This window comes from Pelodiscus sinensis, chromosome 4 (genome assembly GCF_052426305.1).
Source record: "Pelodiscus sinensis isolate ZL-2025 chromosome 4, ASM5242630v1, whole genome shotgun sequence".
NCBI lineage: Eukaryota > Metazoa > Chordata > Testudines > Trionychidae > Pelodiscus > Pelodiscus sinensis.
Genome location: NC_143055.1, coordinates 17,699,261 through 17,712,562, shown reverse-complemented (window position 1 = coordinate 17,712,562; position 13,302 = coordinate 17,699,261). Strand labels below are relative to the sequence as shown.

The 13,302-nt window shown below is 43.8% G+C and overlaps 1 protein-coding gene across 4 annotated transcripts in view; it reads right to left on the bottom strand.

The window, feature by feature from the left end:
* The window catches only part of NSD2 (nuclear receptor binding SET domain protein 2), a 189,292-nt gene extending 179,727 nt beyond the window's left edge, over positions 1-9,565 (bottom strand). For 2 of the 4 annotated variants that reach the window (XM_075930890.2, XM_075930893.2), the window contains exon 1: positions 9,425-9,565. The gene's annotated coding sequence lies outside the window, so the exon portion shown is untranslated. Of the gene's footprint in view, positions 1-4,547; positions 4,730-9,424 lie in introns of all 4 variants that reach the window. The other 2 variants (XM_075930892.2, XM_075930891.2) reach the window with 2 other exon arrangements.
* Between the last annotated feature and the right edge of the window lie 3,737 nt (positions 9,566-13,302).

Here is a 13,302-nt window from a genome sequence, read left to right as displayed (position 1 = left end):
AACCCGTCTTGTATGCCCTTCCAGCAGGACTCTGAACCATTAATAATTGCTCTCTGAGAATGGTTTTGCGCCCACTTTGTAGTAGCTCCATCTAGGTTGTATTTCCCTAGTTTATTGATAAGAAGGTCATGCAAGACTGTATCAAATGCTTTACTATCCTGTATCAGCCAATTAGGGCCCATCTGAGCGTTGTATTAAATGAGGGCTCCTGGAGTACACGAGAGATATATTCTTGCTCCAGTTGTGGAGCAGGAAGGACCTGGCTGCCAGGGAAACTACAGAGTCTTCCTGACACAGAGCAAGGCTGGGGAAAGGCACGTAGGGCTGGGAAGCCCTGGCCAGGCAAACTCCCAGGCTGAGGCCTTGCTCTCAAGAGAGGCAGCCAGGGAAGCAGGTCCATACCCCTTGTCAATGACAAGTGGCCATTTCAGACTGCAGATTGCCCGAGGCAGTGGCTAGATGATGACTGGCTCTAGGGTCACTAAGGCAACAAGGGTATAGAGGGGTTTGGACCCCACAGTGTGGGGGTACTGTGGCAGGGTAATACCCTGAGGAAAGGACTCTGCGGTCTAGGAGGGACGCAGGTCCTGATACAAGACAGAGACCAGACAAAAATGTAAAGCAGGCAAGACACCAATCAAAGGGCTGAATTAAGCTAATTCCCCAAGGGTCCAGCAGGAGGCACCGGGACAGAGAGTCACACCGTGTTACAAGCAAAAATTTGCAAACTGGTTAAAACTTCCTAAATAAGTAATGGGTATCATATCTTTATCTTTGAGAATGTATGGAGGACAGAGAGGACTGAAGAAAGAACCATAAGATACTTGAGATAGCTTCCCGTAGTGCTAATTCACCTGAGCGTGAATTTTGCCTGTCCCTGTTGACTTCAACACATCTGACTTATCACAAAATTCTTTAACTCTTTTTTCCCCTATTCTGGCTTGTGTTTCTTCCCCTTTGTTGTTAACATTAACCAGAAACTTAATGCACTAAGTAGTGGATCTACACTTTGTAAATATCTTATTAACAAGAAAAACACACAAACAGTCTGTTTCAGTATGGGTTACATCAGCAAAAAGGTTAGTTTAGAAAGTAAAACTGATTTCCATTGGAAGGCTAAGAAGGTTTTCTTCAGAACTTGCTTCAAGACCCTATCCCATTAAGATTATAAATGTGATGGCTGACAATTCTGATAATGAAGCATTTAGAGGTTTACACATGGGTTTTACAGTGTGACCTTATCAATCAAAAACACCCTACTGACTATGTTCAGATTTCATTCAGCAATATCATGCCTGTTGAATTGCAAACACAGATTTGTTTATTCATTCACAAAAGCTATCCAAACACAACTTTTGGCAATACATATTTCTCATATGAAATTCTTCAAATTATTTGATTCAAAGTGTGTGATGCTATCACCTTTGAGCTTACAGTGACATGATCAGCCTCGGAGAGGTAGCCATGTTAGTCTTTAAGGTGCCTCAGAACTCATTTTTGCAGATATAGACTAACAGATGTATTTGGACATCAGCTTTAAAGAGCAAAAACCCACTTGGTCAGAGGCATTCTGTACTAGGGATGTTAAGGACTAGTCAACTAACCAATACGCAAATGCTTATCGGATAGTCAACAGGACAGCAGACTAGTCGCTCCCACCATCCTTGCTGCCTCTATCAGAGGCAGCAGAGATAGGGGGGGGTACTTCAAAGTGACTGTGCCAAACAGAGCCCAGAATCAGCAATGCGGCACTGCCACTTTGAAATGCTGTGGCCACCCTATCAACTAATCGAATAGTTGATGCAAAACTGCATTGTCTATTTGATTAATGAATTACACGCTACTTAACATCCTTATTCTGTACCATTCCTCAAGATCTTTACTGCCTTTTATCCTCTTGAGGATGTACGTGCTTCTTCTTGGCTCCACTATGAAACTATAACATGGGCATTTATTTCTATAGAGAGCCTTTTCTGAACGCCAGTGTGACTAGATACTCTGCTTCAATAAACAGTATGGCATCAAGATGGCAAGTTTTATCATCTCAAACCTTTTCTCCTCAAACTAATCCGCACCAGAAAAACCAATTTAAAGAATGCTGGTTCACTATTACAAACCTGACAATAAGTCATTCAGGGTCTGTACTAAGGATGTTAACTAGCGGTTAATTTACTAGTCAAGTAGTCGATGGAATTTCCATCGACTACTTGATGTACAGTTCAAAGCAGGAATGTGAAAATGCCTAAGAGCCCCACCGGGGGCTCTTGTACATTTCAAAGGAGGAATGCAGAACTCCGCATACAGCCTGGGGACAGCAGGAAGTCCTGCTGACTCCCAGCTGCAAGTGAGCGTGCCAGCTTTGAAACAGAGTCCCCAGCAGGGGCTCTTGTGCATTCCAAAGCGGAAGCACTCCCATTGAGCCCAGGGTCAGCTGGGAGTCCGCTGTTGACCTCTATGCTGCGCTGCCAATTTGAAATGCCACCTGGAGCCCGGGGTCAGCAGGGGACTCCCCAGCTAATCCCGGGTTCAGCAGAAATGCCATGCGGAGCCCAGTTGGCGAGTGCCAACTGACCCCTGTCTCCGCATGGCACTGCTCCTTTGAATGATGCCTCGTTTCAAAGGGGCAGCGCCACACAGCTGATCCCAGGATCAGCTGTGCAGTGCTGCTGCTTTGAAGTACCCCCTCTTCCCTTCCCCCTTTGCTGCTTCTGATAGAGGCGGGGGGGTGGGGGAGGAAGGAACCGAGTAGTCCTTAACATCCTCTGTCTGTACATTGACAGGAGAATATGTGTATGCACTGCTTTGATTATCATGGTTCTTAAAATTATTCATAATTTCCTTTTGATTTTAAATATTTTTAAAACATCTCACTTAGCCTCATCTTCTATTCCCTGAATGCTTGTTCATTATAAAACATAGGAGCAAGACAAAAGAATAATGCTCATTTTTCTGCTTATGATATCTATCAACTGTTGCAAAAGAAAAATGGAATCTTGATCTCAATACTCTGAACGCTGAATAAAAATAACCATCATTTATTGTTTTCAAGTGTAAGTTTGTAATTTGTTGTGTATGTTTTTTATTTTTGACTGGAGAGAAACAAAGCTTTCTTATGGCAGACTTATGTTGACAAGAAGGTCTAGTTTCTCTGAGAAGCATCAGATCTGTGACTATTTCAAACATCTCACGCAGCAGACTGAAAATGAAGGTGGCTTCTATAGTCCAGCGATGAGCAACTTAGGCTAGTGAGTAGGCTGCATTAATTGTTCTCCATCCATCCATCACAGTGTGTCGCAAGATTGCCTTAATCAAAACAGTCTCCCAAAATAGGGTAATTTGGTAACTGCGCTTGTGTACTTAGAAATTTCAGGGTGTGCCAACTGAACTGTAGCAGCACTCTGGATACAGAGGGAGTGCACGGCTCTCACAGGCAATGTTGTGTGCAATCAGCATGCACCTCACTGCATGTAGGTGTCACTAGTAATGCAGGCAGGGAAAAAATGTGGACAAAAAAAACCAGTGCAATCTGGCAATCATGTGCATAGGCAATGGTAAACCAAATGTCACGTGGGCCATATAAGTGTACCCCAATGGGTCACAAGTTGCCCCCACTATTCTATAGACAACACAGATTATAGATTTTAGACCATTATATAAAGCCCTTTTAACCTAAGAGTTCTTTATGATGAAGTTTAAATAATTAGACTTTAAAAGTGGCAATTAACTGAAAAATATGGAAGTCTTTTCTTAGGCAGGCACCATAAGAGAGCATGCAGTTTAAAAAATTCAGTCCTGGAGACAACTAGCCATTTGGCTTTCTAACTAGGTATCTTTAACATGACCCCACTGTAATATCTGATGCTTTACACCTCACTATGAATATACTTTTTCACTTTCATCCTACACCTCCAGTTTTACCTATGGGAGGCATTACACCAAATAGCTACAGTCTGTGCTACAGAAGTGGAAGTTAAATTGATTTTTGGCACTAAAGATCACCCTAAATTAAGGATAGTGGCAGAGTAGGGGGCAAGAAACAGGATACCACCTGTTGAGGAAATCTTGTAACTTTACAATCCTTAAACCACCTTTATAGTTTATTGCTTAGTTTCAAATTATGTCAAATACCAGTGCTTATGTCAACTGTGCCCCAAGGCTAAGGAATTCTGTCCAACATTAGAAAGCTTAGTAATATGAATAAGCTAACATTTTACATTTCCAGATTTTTTTAGCTAGTTAAAGAAAGCACAAAACTCTGCAAATAACTGTTCAGACAGATGCTCTAAAATATCAATATTCAATGTTCTAGCCCATTATGGCACAGGTTTTTCTAACCAACTCCCATACAACATTATTTCTAATGCAGGCGACCCCCGACTTATGACTGCCTGATTTACAACCCCCTGCATTTACAACCATTTTTTTCCATGCAAGATAGCTCCTAAAAAACCCCAATTTACGTCTGCAGTTCGCATTTACGATGGCGTACGGTGCAGACTCCAGGTGTCATCCTAAAACGGGAAACGCACAAGGTCAGTCAGACTCACCAGTCTGCAGCTGCTGCTTGAACTATGCGTGTCTCCGTCACATCGGTCTTCACTTTTTAGTTATTTTTGTGCATTATTTGAACTACTTAGTTCAGTTTTCCTCCATTTCTGTACTCAATTTTGGTATTTTTAGGGTATGAAAAGGGTTTCCAGGAATGGAACCATCATTTATAACACTGAACCTATGGGAAATAAGAGTTCAACTTACGACGGCTTGACTTACAACAGTTTTCTAGGAACCAATTAGGTCATAAGTGCGGGGGTCGCCTGTAATTAAAAACACAGCCACAGAAGATTTGTTTTTGGTACAATACAGTTAACCAGTATTTGTTTATGACAAACAGAAAGCATATTTAAAATATTTACTATTTTACTGGATAGATATTCCATCATATTTTCCCTTCAAAGTAAGAGATAGGATAGCTGACTGTGAGTACATTGACACACATTGTAGTACACATTCATCTATCATCAACAGACAGAGGGTACTGAGAAGTACAAGACATCTGAACTCCAGAATTCTTGGCTCTCTCAGTACTTCGTCCTTTTTTAAAGAGAAGGTAGGCTATAGAATAGATACACGACACAAAGCACAGCAGTCAGTTTGTAACTGCATGCTACCTATCCTATCTTAAATTTCATGCAGGTTACAGTGCTCAAAAGATTATTTTTTGGAAAAAAAAAAGTTTTGTTTTTCTAAATTAATAGGGTAAACCCAATATGCTCATTTTAAAATAGGGGTGGGGAACCTCAGGCCCAGGGGCCAGACGCAGCCCCCCGCTTGTCTTAATCCAGCCCCCAAGGGTCAAGCCCACCCCAGCATTGAGGAGACTACACTGACACTCCAGCTCCTTGTGCTGCCCCCACCGCAGGGCTGGAGCACACAAAAGTCTAGTAGGCTGGAGCCCCCTAGACTCTGGTGGGCAAGGGGAATGTGGTGAGTGTCTTTCCCCTCATTTGGAGGCCACATCAGTGAGGTGTTTTCTTCTCTCTCACTTGTGTGCAACACCTGATTGATTTTTTTGAGAGTCAGCGGCCCCCAACCCAAAAAAGCTTCCCCACTCCTGTTTTAAAGGATCATTATCAACTTGAAATCTAGTCAGCCAAAATTTTAAAAAAAGCTTCAAATATACTGCATTGTCTTTTTTTCCAAAATTACTATCACATTTTCCAATTTTTATTCTTTTCTACTAGTTACTAGTACAACGCAATCTGAAAGAAAAAGCAATTGATTTTTGTATAATTACACCTTATCTTTGGTGCTACTTCTACCTGAAGGCCAGAAAGTGAGACAGGATTTTGAAGTTAACAATGTCTCCATGGATTGAAGGGACAGCTCTTACATTTCAATATACTTTTATGTTTTCAACCACACATAAATCACAAAGATCTCCCAACTATTTGTTTTGTACTTTAAAATAAAGCCACTCATTCACAATTTGCTAGATATGTAATTTTTAATTTGAGTCTCTTCTACTTTTGAGGACTCATCCTTGGGTATCATATTTCACCTTCTCTTCGCCAACTATAGATGTCAAGCCCTCTTGTATAAGGACACACACAGGCTTCAAAGCCACTCTACTGACCAGAAAATAAGATAGATTAGAAAAGTAGATATGTTTATCCACTTTATTTTGCCTCAATATTTCCATTTTTTCATTGGTCTAAAGGTAAAAGGCACCAAAAGCTACACAGTTAGATCTCATACACAGGTGAACGCACACCAAGCCACACAGCCATCTCATTAGTCTTTGCATGTTATTCCTTACAAAAACGTTATGAAATTAGAGGATTTAAATAAGCACGGGTTAATACAGTAATAAGTGTGGTACAAAAATGTAGACAAACATGCAAATAGTCATATTTTCTACTGAATACCAAATTCATTCCATTAAAAAGACTTCTTGAATATCACATTGGCAACAGCTAAGAAGAGTTGCATCCCACAATGCAATGTACATCTCTTCTGGGGATTTGAGATTTTTTCCTATAGGTCAGATGCTTCAGAGTTCCATGAAGGAAATGCTTGCAATTTGCATAAGTTTGCAAGTCTTTAATATTTATACTTTAAATTTAAAATGATGTTGCACAATTTATGTAAGTATCAGAAAGAAAAATGACTGTAGATAGCAGGGCTGCTATAATATTTACAACATACACATCTTAGGCACACACTAAGGCCTAACCCACCAATCTGAGGCAGGTGGAGCCTTTTGCCTCTATGGGGTACCAATGAAGTAAATAGGCTCCTATTGACAACAAGGGTCCACATCAGATTGCAGGACTGAGGCCTAGATTTAGATACATATTAATACTAGTGGCATGAAAGGCACACAATACATTCAAAGCAAAAGTGAAAAGTCTTGCTATGTTGTCAACCACCAAGGAGACATAGCAATAGATGTCTCAACTACTACACTGTTTTGTTGAATGCAGTTCTAGAATTCAGTAAGCCTTTTTAAACAAGATACATCACAGCTTCTTTTAAGTTCCTAGCCTAAAATAATTAAGTCCCATCTCTTAGAAACCAGTTAAAGTAATATAGTATTCTGATCTTTGAAATGATACCAAACTTTAGAGAAAGCTTACAAGCTCATGAAGATATTATATACTACAATTTTTTTCGTTTTCTGTAACATCATTCCTGTTATACTCTTCATTATTTGAGAGCAGTTTCAATTTACTTTAGTTATATTTTTAAATTTGATTAGTTTCAACTCTAAAAATCATTTTGAACTGTCAGCCTTAGTATTTCCCCTATATTCCAATGTCGTGAAACAATGTAATGCTACTTATTCCTTTTTGACATTTCCATTTAATTAAGGTAGTAGAAAAATGTGTTTTATTAGCCTATCAACATTTGCATATTTCTGAGAGAGTAATAGTGATTATTCACATATCCTTAACAAGAAATTCCTGATTTCTACAGGAGTGGGTAAAGACCAATTAATATCAACTTAAAAAAAACAATCAATGCTCCTTATAGCTCAACACTGTCATATAAATCCAACATAAATCACATTTTATTACATATTTGAACTGATTCGTATTACTCAACGGTTTTATTCACCATACATCCAACAGGTCAAATAATTTCATTAAGTGGTACTGGACAGTTTATTCAGGTACATTTGTTTTTTCCAAAGCACTACAGCAATAAGTGTTAATTTCAACAATTAGTTTATAAAGATTCCACTACAACAGTATTAGCTATTGGAGAAGAGCAAATTCATTTGATTAGATTTAATAGCATTCTCCACATTTAAGGGACCTTTGCTAAACATAACAATACATGAACTACTAACAAGCTGACTGAGCAAAATCCACACAAACACTTACTTACACTGTGAGGCTGTCTTCTTTGAGTCATTTCAAACCTATCTCCCTTTCACAAGAGACCCTGGTTTTTCCATATGGGCAGCAATCAATCTTACATTTAAGAATAATTATAAATCAATTTGAATGCAAAAGGCAATAGAAAAATATTCAAGAAACAGGCAATGGTTTATACCTGCCGCATGTTTGTCTTACTGGTCTATTAGCAAGAGGTGCTTTTTTCCAGAAATCTATTTGAGTACAATATTTATTTACTGATCCTATTCTTGAGAATATTTGCCCCCTCCTTTTAGTAGGTATATTTTAAAAGAACTATCAGTAAGTATAAATATACTAAAAAAGTGTGGTAAATTCCCTCCCCCTCTCCCAGAGCAACAGCAGACAAGGGATGAGCTGTAACTATGGCCTTGGAAATTTAAGTTCCCCTACCTCTTTAAACTCACAAATACCATTTCAAGTTACAAAAAACCTATCCTCTGATACTTAATAAAGAGTGAGCCAACTAGCATTAAGTCTTGGCAGCAACATTTTATTTCCTCTTCTCTAATAGGACTTGCCTTTGCTGCTCACATAGGTCCAGAATGAACTGCAGCAGGGGAAAGTATAAGGATCATCACACCAGTCTTTGGTGGAGGAATAAATCAAACATGGCTTCCCCCTCCATACATTTCCAGAGTTACTCCCTCACTCCTGCTGCCATGGAATCCCAGTTCTACCCACAGGGAAGGCAGCAGTAGCAGCCCTCAGATGATTGCACCACACACAGTGCAATGGGGAGGGTTAATTTACACCCACAACCACCATTTAGACACGTTATTTTAAAGCCTCTTCAAATAGATTTTTCTATCATGTGTGGATATATTAAATGCATACGCACTGCACTGATTGATTTTCACCCTGGGAAGGGAGTGACTCCGACAGGCGCCTTATCCCAACCCCTTCCCATTTTCTCTCGCCTCCTACAGCCGCGATGAAGGGGGCGGAGGGTACTAAAAAGAGGATGAAGCAGCCACAGTCGGGACTCCTGCCTCGACATCGCTCCTTTCCGCTCCTCCAACACCAGGAGCCGGAGGCCCAGCCAACACCAGCAAGCCTGCTGCAGCCTGCGGCGGGAGGAAGGGCGGGCAGAAGAAGGGGAGTAAGCCGGGGCTGGGGGGTACATGCAGAAGGGCCCGAGAGCCCCCCGAGGCCGGGAGGTGAGCGAGGCGGAACCGGGAAGGCGACGGGAGCCTCCCCTCGCAGGGTGAGCGCGCCGGCTCAGCGGGGGAGAGCTGGACTCTCCGGAGGGAGATCCGGGGGAATAACGCCGCTGAGGGATGGAGAGACTCGAGGCCACCTCCCCTCGCCTTAGCGCCGCCGCCCCCAGCCACTTTCCTCCCTCACGCACGCCCGCCAAGGGCAGGGTACGGGGCCGGGGCACAGCATCCCTGCCAGGGAGCGAGGTAACCTCGCCGCCGCTCCCGCCTCCAGCCGGGGCCTGCGGTAACGTGCCCGGGGCCTCCCCCCGCCCCGGGAACGCCGGCCGGGCCCAGCCCGCTGACCTGTGCTCTGGCGCATCCTCTCGCACAGGAGGCGGGCGAGGAGAGAGGCGGTGGCTCGATGCCCGCGAACGGCGGCGGCAGCACCCAACGAGACGCAACGGCAGCAGCGGCGGCGGCAGCTCCGGGAATCCTGCGCGGTGGCCCCGCCCCCTCCTCCGGCCAGAACCAGCGCGAAAAATCCTCGCCGCTGATTGGGCAACGCCGCCGCGCGGCCCTTGGAGCGGCTGTTTCAAATCCCCCCCCCCCTGAACGGAGCCGCCCGCACACGCAGCCCAGCGGCCGGGAGCGGAGCCAGGCTCTGCTCGCCCAGTCTCTGCGACAGGCGGTAACTGATGGGGGGAGGGGGGAATCCTGATCGCAAGCGGTGGTGACCTGGAGAATGGGCGGGGGGGCTGCCTGCGCGCGGGAGGTGGGGACTCCCCCAGGCCCTGGAAGGGACCGTGTCTTGCCCCTCTCCTGGTTGGGGAGCTGCCCCAGTGGAACCCCACCCGCCCGCGCGCGTTCCTCCCCTGGCGGCTGAAAGCGGAACAGCTCCCGGTTCCCCTCAGCCAGCGCCTTCCTGCGCCCTCGGCCTGGCTCAGGGCTGGCCCCTGCCAGGCTGTGCGGAGTCTGACCCTTCGACATGGCGCTTTAGCTCCCCGGCGCTCACCCTCCCGCGGCAGATGCTCGGGCTCCCTCCCGAACATTTCCCTCCTTCCAGAGCCTTTTGTGGCACCACAGCTGCAAACGCTCTGCTGCCTCTGACCCCTGGTGAACCATTCGTCCCATTTTATACCCGAGGCTTCTGGACCTCGCTTTCCAAGTGTGGAGGATTCGGGTACACACAATACCTCTCTCCATCCTCAGAACCCAACCAGCCTTCGCTTCTCTGGGCGTGAGTCTCTAAGGTGACACAGGACTACTCCTTTTTAAAGTTACAGATTAACAAAAATAGAGAGAGAATCATGAGCTTTCCTGGGCAAAGCCTACTTTTTCAGATGAGCTAGAGTGGCCCTTGGAAGAAGTGGGTTTTCCCACAAAAGCTTAGGATACTCTGTAGAGCTATAGAAATTTTGTTAGTCTCTGGGGGTACGTCTAAACTACAAGCCTCTTTCGAAAGAGAGATTCTAGACTGCAGCCAGCGCTTTCGAAAAAGCGAGCCACTTTTTCAAAAGAGAGCACCCAGGCAGTCTGGATGCTCTCTTTTGAAAAAGCACAGTTTGTGTTCAATAGCACCTTTTTTTGAAAGAGCACTTTCGAAAAAAGGCGTTATTCTTCGTAAAATGAGGTTTTCTGCGATTGAAAAAACTACCGCATTTTTTCAATTTACTTTCAAAAGACCATGGTAGTCTAGATGCAGGGGAAGTTTTTTTAAAAAAAAGGCCACTTTTTTCTGAAAAAAAAAAAAAACCACCTGTAGCCTAGACGTATCTTAAAGTGCTACAGGACTGCTCTTCATTCCTAGATTAAGAGTTAAAGGTGCAGTGTTAGCCCTAGCTAGTCTCTCCCTATGCTTTATTTTGATTAATTTAACACCATAGGCAAGGCTTGTTATCTACAAAAAGGATGTGGACGCATTGGAGAGGGTCCAGCGGAGGGCAACCAAAATGATTAGGGGGCTGGAGCATATGACTTATGAGGAGAGGCTGAGGGACTTGGGTCTGTTTAGTCTGCAGAAGCGAAGAGTGAGGGGGGATTTGATAGCAGCCTTCAACTTCCTGAAGGGAGGTTCCAAAGAGGATGGAGAGAGGCTGTTCTCAGTAGTGACAGATGGCAGAACAAGGAGCAATGGTCTCAAGTTGTGGTGGGAGAGGTCCAGGTTGGATATTAGGAAAAACTATTTCACTAGGAGGGTGGTGAAGCACTGGAATGGGTTACCTAGGGAAGTAGTGGAGTCTCCATCCCTAGAGGTGTTTAAGTCTCTGCTTGACAAAGCCCTGGCTGGGTTGATTTAGTTGGAATTGGTCCTGCCTAGAGCAGGGGGCTGGACTTGATGACCTTCTGAGGTCTCTTCCAGTTCTATGATTCTATCTTTGTCTTAAACTTTTAAAATGTTAGCTAAGTGCTAACATCACCTTTTAAATCCTAGTCTAGGCAAAGCCTAACTCACAATAACTGCAAAGTGTAAATGAACCGCAGCATTCATGGCACAGTTTCTTCTGAGATCCGTACATGAAAACTATATTATCTAACGTAAGTATTCTCAACTTTGGAAGTCCCAAGGGCCACAATGATACTCACAGCACACGCTGATGGCCGCAACTTAAGTGTTTTTGCAGATAGATGCAAATAACTTCTTTCACATTTACGGGCATGAATACAAAGATTAAGGCAAGACTACACAAAACGCAGACCCCATTTAAGTCAGTTCTGTTGATGTTAATCAAATGCAATATTTACCTGATTTCCACCCATATGACAGCACTTTTAATGAGTAATTACAGTCCAGGAATTTATTGAAGTGCATATCAACAGAAGACCATTCTATTGACTCGCCGTTATGGAGCGTGTTCCCAGTGGAGGCCATGTTCAAAGGATCCCACACGTGGGCTTCATGTTAAGCGCTGCATAAACCCAACTGCAGTGCAGGCCGCAAACAAATAGGCTGTGGGCTGCATGTGGCCCACAGGCCGTGTGTTGAGTAGCCCTGGCTTAATGTTAAGCACCTTTGTAAATCTTTTCACAATTGGGGCTTTAATGTTCAATTGCTAGTCAAGGAGAATGTATCTTTTTAAATAATCTGTGAACTGGATTTTAAGGATAGCGTTAAAGTGACTTATGTCAGCATTAGCTTATGGGACATGATACAAAAGTATTCCAAGATTGTATACAACTTTAAAAATAGATCATATTTTGCATACAATTTTTAATGAATACTGCTTATGTATTGCCATATGTTAACATTATGCATATCAATACATTTATTTGAACATGCAGGTACTACTGATTAGCCAAATGAATGCAACACCCAACGAATTATGTGAAAGAATGCACTGGGAAGTGGGGGTCACACCTCCCAACCCTTTCCTCCACAGCTGACTGCCTCAGAAGTGGAGGCAGCAGGGACTATTGGCCCACCTGCCTATTTCTGCAAGCAGATCACTGTGCAGTTCAGAGGACAAGTGATGGCTCAAGGAGGGAGGCAGGTAAGAGACCAGGAGATGGAGATCTGCAGGTTAGGAAGACAAGTGCTGGTAAGAGGGAGATGCCATGGTCTCTGCCCCAGCCTCAGGTGCTGCTGGGTAACTTTCAGCATGCTGGATTAAGTCTCCAGTGGGCCTGGGACTATTAGATTTAGTTGGGCCCCTGTATACAAGTCTTTTTCCTAATTTAAAACAAAATTTTCACAATTATGGCACGGAGGTTAAGGCTATACTAACCTGTCTTTTAATTAACAGCCATTCTGTAATTATATTTCAGTCTTAAAATATGTAGAATATAGTTAATTCAAAATAGCCTACTCCTTACCTTAGAACAACTGTTATTAGTTTCTGGGAGGGAGTTTGGATGCAGGAGAGGACTCCAGACTGAGGCAAAGGGTTGGAGTGAAGGACAGGGTGCAAAGTGCAGGCTCTGCGTGGGAGGTATTTACCACAGCTAGCAGTTAAAGAGAGTTCAAGTAGGCTGCCTGCATTCAGTGGCCCCATGCCACTTCAGGAAGTGTCTGGCTACTAGCATGTCTCTGCACACCTCTAGGGGGAGTGGAACAGCGCACCTGCATGTGCTGCCTGTACCCACAAGTGCCACCCCATAGCTCTCACTGGCTTCATCTCAAGCACTTAATCTGGCCTTTCTGTGGGTTCATCACTTGGCCTTGGGTTGCAGCATCCCCTTCCTGACATGGGGCATCTGGTAAGGGTATGAAAAGGGATTATTCCTGCCTTGCAAAGCAGAGTCCT